Here is a 5,670-nt window from a genome sequence, read left to right on the forward strand (position 1 = left end):
GACAGTGCTAGAACCTGTGAAACTGAAACATCCTTGTCTCTCTCTGTGCAGCACTGCTCAGCAACATCTAAAACATCAGTATGTAATCAACTTTGCCTTTCTCCCCAAGTCAAAATACAGCATTATGGCAGACACTATGAAGAAAACTCCAGCAGAAATCAGAGCAGCCTGACCTAGTGGTTGGCAAGCCCATAGTGATCTTTAAGCCAAGTGATCTTTAAGGTCCCTTCCAACCTTAGCTCTTCTATGATTCCATGAAACCAGGACAGTGGGGAAGCTAATTTCTTCTGAAGATATTAAGAAAACACAGGGGAAACACACACAGTCAGCAAAATTGCCTTGAATGCCTTTCTAACTTCATAGTAATTTCAGTCATTCATAACCCAGTCAAAAGACCCAGAGCAAATCTCTTCAGTCATAACATAGTATCATATCTACCTCCTTTAGGTTTTGTTCACTCCAAGAGCAGTTGCCTTCCTTTGTGCCTTCTCGGCATGCTGATGACTAAATAACAGGATGCTCCTTTTCCTGGACTGTTTCTGGGCTGTTTCCCCTCTCCACAGGCTTAGCAACAGCCATGCTGCTCAGGTCCTTTAACTGATATACAGTTACAAGGAGCTTGCAGCAAAGGAGCGTTGCACTATACATCAAGTGCAGCAGTACTTAGCCATCCTGCCGCTCGAGGTCGTAGACTGAGTTGCAGCTGACAGTCTCAAGTTTCCCATTTGTGATTTACAGCACACCTCCTAGGTCTTTGACCTGACAGCCATTTATATTTCAGCTGATGAACATATCACTCCCTCCATTCACCACATTTCTCTTGCAATGATTTTGCCTAACATTTGGTTACATGTAGTTGTAACACAAATAATATCAGTTTAGACTAACCTCAGTATGTGCCTCAGAGATCTTTCTTCTTCGTTACTTGTCCAGCTATGACATTACATAAAAACAGAAGGACTGAGTTAGATAGAAGGTCCGTCTGAGGCATGGTTTAGTGGGAGAGGTTTGGTTAGTGGACATGATGATGAAGCATTGGTAGTTGGAGTAGATGATCTTAGTGATCTTTTCCAACCTTAATGCTTCTATGATTTCCCTGTCTGATCCTGACAGGTAGTTTCCAAAGGCCCTTAGAACTTTTGTGATACATGCTGGGAAGAGATTCAGGCACCTGAATGTGAATGCCTGTTGCTATTGCAGAAGCCTGTGTGTATCCTCCACAATATCCAGCTGCCTACAGAAAGGCAGAAGTCCAGTGTCATATCTGCCAACTTTGTGCAAGTGTGTAATGTATTTAATAATACCTGGTTTTGGTAATAATTCCCATATGTCACCTCTTCATTTGCAGTAGCTTTTTGATAAGTTCATGATTGATGATCTTGTCCACACACCCTTTCAATGACACAGTGTTGGCACACAACATATTGTTATGACAAAGAAGTTCACATGGTTTATGAAAAAAAATGTCTGCTTTTATTAGTTATGGATGTGTTATCTGATGATTCAATCCGTATACCCATGAGTAGTAAAATAGGCAAAATTTCAAAAGACTGTAGACTAGGCATGAAGACTGACTGGTGGAACAAGAACTCCAAGAACAAAATGAGTCCCGATCCCAAAAATTAAGTGTTAAGGAAAGATGAGATCAACCATTTGATCAGGGGTGGGGAAGAGAAGTATAAAAATTCAGGGATACCTGAAAACAAATGAAGTGCTTTATAAGTTGTCCAGCTCAGTCTCAGAGACACAGGACCAACAAGGAATCCTAGCCCTTAGTGCTAACTACCACAGAGTTCAACCTATGGAAAATGGTTTTTACCTTTAAACACCCCATGACCTTTTCCTAAACACTTTTGCGATCTGCTATGCCATTGTAAGATGGAGGAAATAGAAATCCTAAAACTTCAGCTCACCATGGGCTGAATGAAGGCATAGCAACATGCGCTGTTATAAATATTTTCTTTCACTTTCAAGTGTTAGATAACTGCTGCCATTTCATAGGGTTTATATATCACATTGCAGGGGTGTTTCCAATTTACCAATGAAGATCATATTTAACCAATGTGGACATCAACGCTTTCAGTTGCAAATAACTTCAAACAGGAACATTCCTAACCAAATTATGGACTCTGGACTTAAATAAGGCAATGGTGGAATGAAGAGAAAAGAGATCCAGAAAAGAGCTTAAGTTTTATAGAGTCTCGGAATATACCTCCTCTACAGAGAAGGCTATAGAGAGTAGAGGGTCTGGGGTTTTTTTTAATATAGAATAGATGTACATTTGGATACCAATAGTATCATATCCCATAACGATGTAAAAGTAACTAATATGGCAGAGAATGAGAAGTATAGTTCTGTTCCTTTCCACCACTGCTTTTATTCCACCACTTATTTTGAATTTTGCATGGTTTCTTTGAATCTTACTCCTCCAGAGACTTCCCAGGACTCAGCACACTTGTTGTTTCTTCCACCTGCCTTACTGGGAGTACTAACCCAGTAGTTATGTCAGCTGCCAATAGTTTTGTTCAGTTCCAAATTGTTTTTTCGTTATGGAAAATGTGTGAAAAGTAACAACAGGAGAACAGACGTCAGCTGAATCTGTAGAATAATATATATCCTCCATTAATCCCTTGATTATTCAAGACATTATAGAAAATTGTTGCCCTTGATAGCAGTCACTATATTCAGATACTCTAGACTGCCTTCTGTTCCTGTGTGGGATTAGAGCTTCAAAGTGTACAATATTTGGAACAAAGATTTTTTTCAATAGGAGCAGGAAGCACTGACACCCCATACTTATCTCCATTCTTGAAAGGAATTGGAGGGTATATAACTATACCACGACTGTAATCAAACATTAGGGAGGCTGATGAGAGCAGAGATTTTATGATTGCCTTAGATCATAAATACATATGTACATGTACAGGAATATGTATAATGGAAGGAGACTGTGGAAAAGGATTGTAAACAGGTTTTTTTAGAGTCTATCTGCTAAATTCAGGCTGAATAATAATACGTACCTTTATTACTGAAATTCATCAGTTGCACAGTGACCCAATTTAGGTTTCAATTCCATTAGATGCAAGATAAAATGTCACCTCAGAACTTAGAGGTAATTTTAATATTTCTGTAAGATTCTTGGTTCTTTGTACCAGACATGAAAATCAGACTATCTGCATTGTCCCCTTTGTCAAGAAATCTTTTTTTCCAGTAAAAGTGGCCAAGCACTGGAATAGGATGTCCATGGAGGCTGCGGAGTTTCCATCTACTGGAGATATTCAAAACCTGTCTGGACTCAGCCTAAGGTGAAGTTGCTTTGAGCAGTGGGGTTGGACAGGACACCCTGCAGAAGTCCTTTTGCATCTCAACTTTTCTGCAGTGCTGTGAAATGCTGTGACCTTATCATTCTCTATAACAACCTGAAAAGAGGTTGTGGTGAGGTGGGGGGAAGCCTATTCTCGCATATAACTAGAGATAGAACGTGAGGCAAGGGCCTCAATTCACATCAGGGGAGGTTCAGGTTAGATATTTGGAAAAATATCTTCTTCAAAAGAAAGGTGACTACCCATGGAGGTGGTGGAGTCACTGACACTGGAGGTGTTCAAGGAATGTTTAGATGTTGTATTAAGGGACATGGTTTTTAGAACTATTGGTGATCAGTGGACAGTTGGACTGGATGATCTTACAGATCTTTTAACCAACCATGGTGATTCTATGAGTCTATTATTCCAGGGGCTTTATGTCCCTATCCTCACTCTCGGTAGGGGGAAAGGTGCTGTTGTCTGATGGATTTGGGTAGGTGTGATGAGACAAAACTCCACCAGGTATTGTTGCTGCCTTCTTAACTTGTCTGTCATCTCTTGTAATTCAGACAACAGTAATTTTCTGTAGCAAAATGAACTTTTTTAGATAATTCAGGATCTGTTGCTTACTGAAAGCAGCAGGAAGCAAGCACTTTTTCTCCAGGTAGTGTAGAAATCAGCTTGCAAACACTGAATATGCTGTACTCTCTGCTGTGCATGTACTCCATCTGTAACTTTACCAGAGCACCTACACAATATTCCCATGCACAGGAGACCAAAACAGTGCTTTTGTTGCTAGAGGAAACATTCTTTTTTTTCTGAGGTGCTGCAGTCCAGTGTTTCAGTCTACAACAATATTCATCACAGGTCTAGATAACACCTAATCAAATTCATAATGATTGAAAGAAGCACTCCTTTGCTATAGTCAATATATATCCAGCATACACTCTCTTCTCTTCCAAACCTGACTTCTATATAATAACAAGGGAACACAGCTTGGCGCTATCTACCAGCACCATCTGCTGTTACCTTAGAGAAGGTTATGTTACAGCACATGATAGAATTATAAATCTGTCATGATGTTAATAAGACCTTTGTTCTGCCATGATATCTATAGAGATAGCTCTATACAATTGTAAAGATCTTTTCTGTTTATACAATCACATTCATAAAATCATACAATAGTTTGAGTTGAAAGGGACCTTTAGAGGCCATCTAATCCAACTCCTCTGCAATGAACAGGAACACCTACAGCTCCCTGAGGTACTCAGAGCCCTGTCCAGCACGAAGCTGAAAGTCTCCAGGGACATCTTCACCACCTCTCTGGGCAACCTGTTTCAGTGCTTCACTACCTTATTGTAAAAACTTCTTCCTTATTATACAATCTAAATGTCCCCTCTTTATTTTGAAACCATTTCTCACAGTCCTATCACATTCCTGAGTTCTTTAATGAAACTGCTGTTCATATACGCAGCTTTCAATGACTACTTATTTTCATAGCTTCTTCTTTGTCTGGGACACTCTATTCTGTTTCTTGCCCACTTGAATAAGATCAAGCATAGTATCTGTTCTTACCGGATTAATATCCGAAATGCCCTCTGTTGAGAGGAAAATTTATTTTGGACTGGTGCTGGAATGGGCTGCCCAGTGAGGTGATTGTTACTTTCCCTGGAGGTATCCAAGAAACACTTAGATGTTGTACTAAGTGAAATTTGGAAATAATGGTGATAAGTAGACAGCTTGGAAGGGATGATCTTGAAGGTCTTTTCCAACCTTGGTGATCCTAAGATCAATTTAGCTATTAGAATAAATGTGGTGGTAATTCTATGAGTTATAAAATTTGGAGAACCCAATTCTCTCCCTTGCTTCTGCTTTTGCTGTTGGTTTCTGTGACTTTTTCTTGATATTTTTCATGGGGAAATTGTTTCCCATTTAGGCTGCTAGAATTTCAGAGTGTAAAGCAGGAACTGGGCTGTCAATGAATGAAGAAAAAATCATTCTTTATTGTATACACATATTCTATGAGGTACTTTAAATCTCTTTGTAAAAATTAATGATAAAACAAAAAATAAGTGGTTTCTTGCTTGTATTAACATTAATTGCAGGCATGGCTAGAATTCGATGAAAATTATTCATATCACAATTTTTTAACTGAGATTAATTGATCTTTCAGTACTGTGAACTAACAAGACTTTCAAGGAATGGTAGGGCATTAATTTGAAAAGAGAGCTCTTAATGGTTGCTAAGAAACAAGTATATATTTGTAATCACTCCTTTACCCTCTGGCAGTGATGCCTTGCCATAGATACAAGAATGTTTCCTTAGGAACAAATTCCTGCCACTTTCAATTAGAAAGCTATGAATTTAA

At 39.0% G+C, this 5,670-nt stretch overlaps 1 non-coding gene across 1 annotated transcript; it reads left to right on the forward strand.

Annotated features, from left to right (window-relative positions):
- The first annotated feature begins 4,828 nt into the window (after positions 1 to 4,828).
- LOC140247508 (U2 spliceosomal RNA) lies at positions 4,829 to 5,025 on the forward strand. Its single transcript, XR_011902692.1, has one exon. It is a non-coding gene; the product is annotated as a U2 spliceosomal RNA (small nuclear RNA).
- Positions 5,026 to 5,670: the final 645 nt, after the last annotated feature.

Source organism: Excalfactoria chinensis, chromosome 1, assembly GCF_039878825.1.
Source record: "Excalfactoria chinensis isolate bCotChi1 chromosome 1, bCotChi1.hap2, whole genome shotgun sequence".
In the NCBI taxonomy this organism is placed as follows: domain Eukaryota; kingdom Metazoa; phylum Chordata; class Aves; order Galliformes; family Phasianidae; genus Excalfactoria; species Excalfactoria chinensis.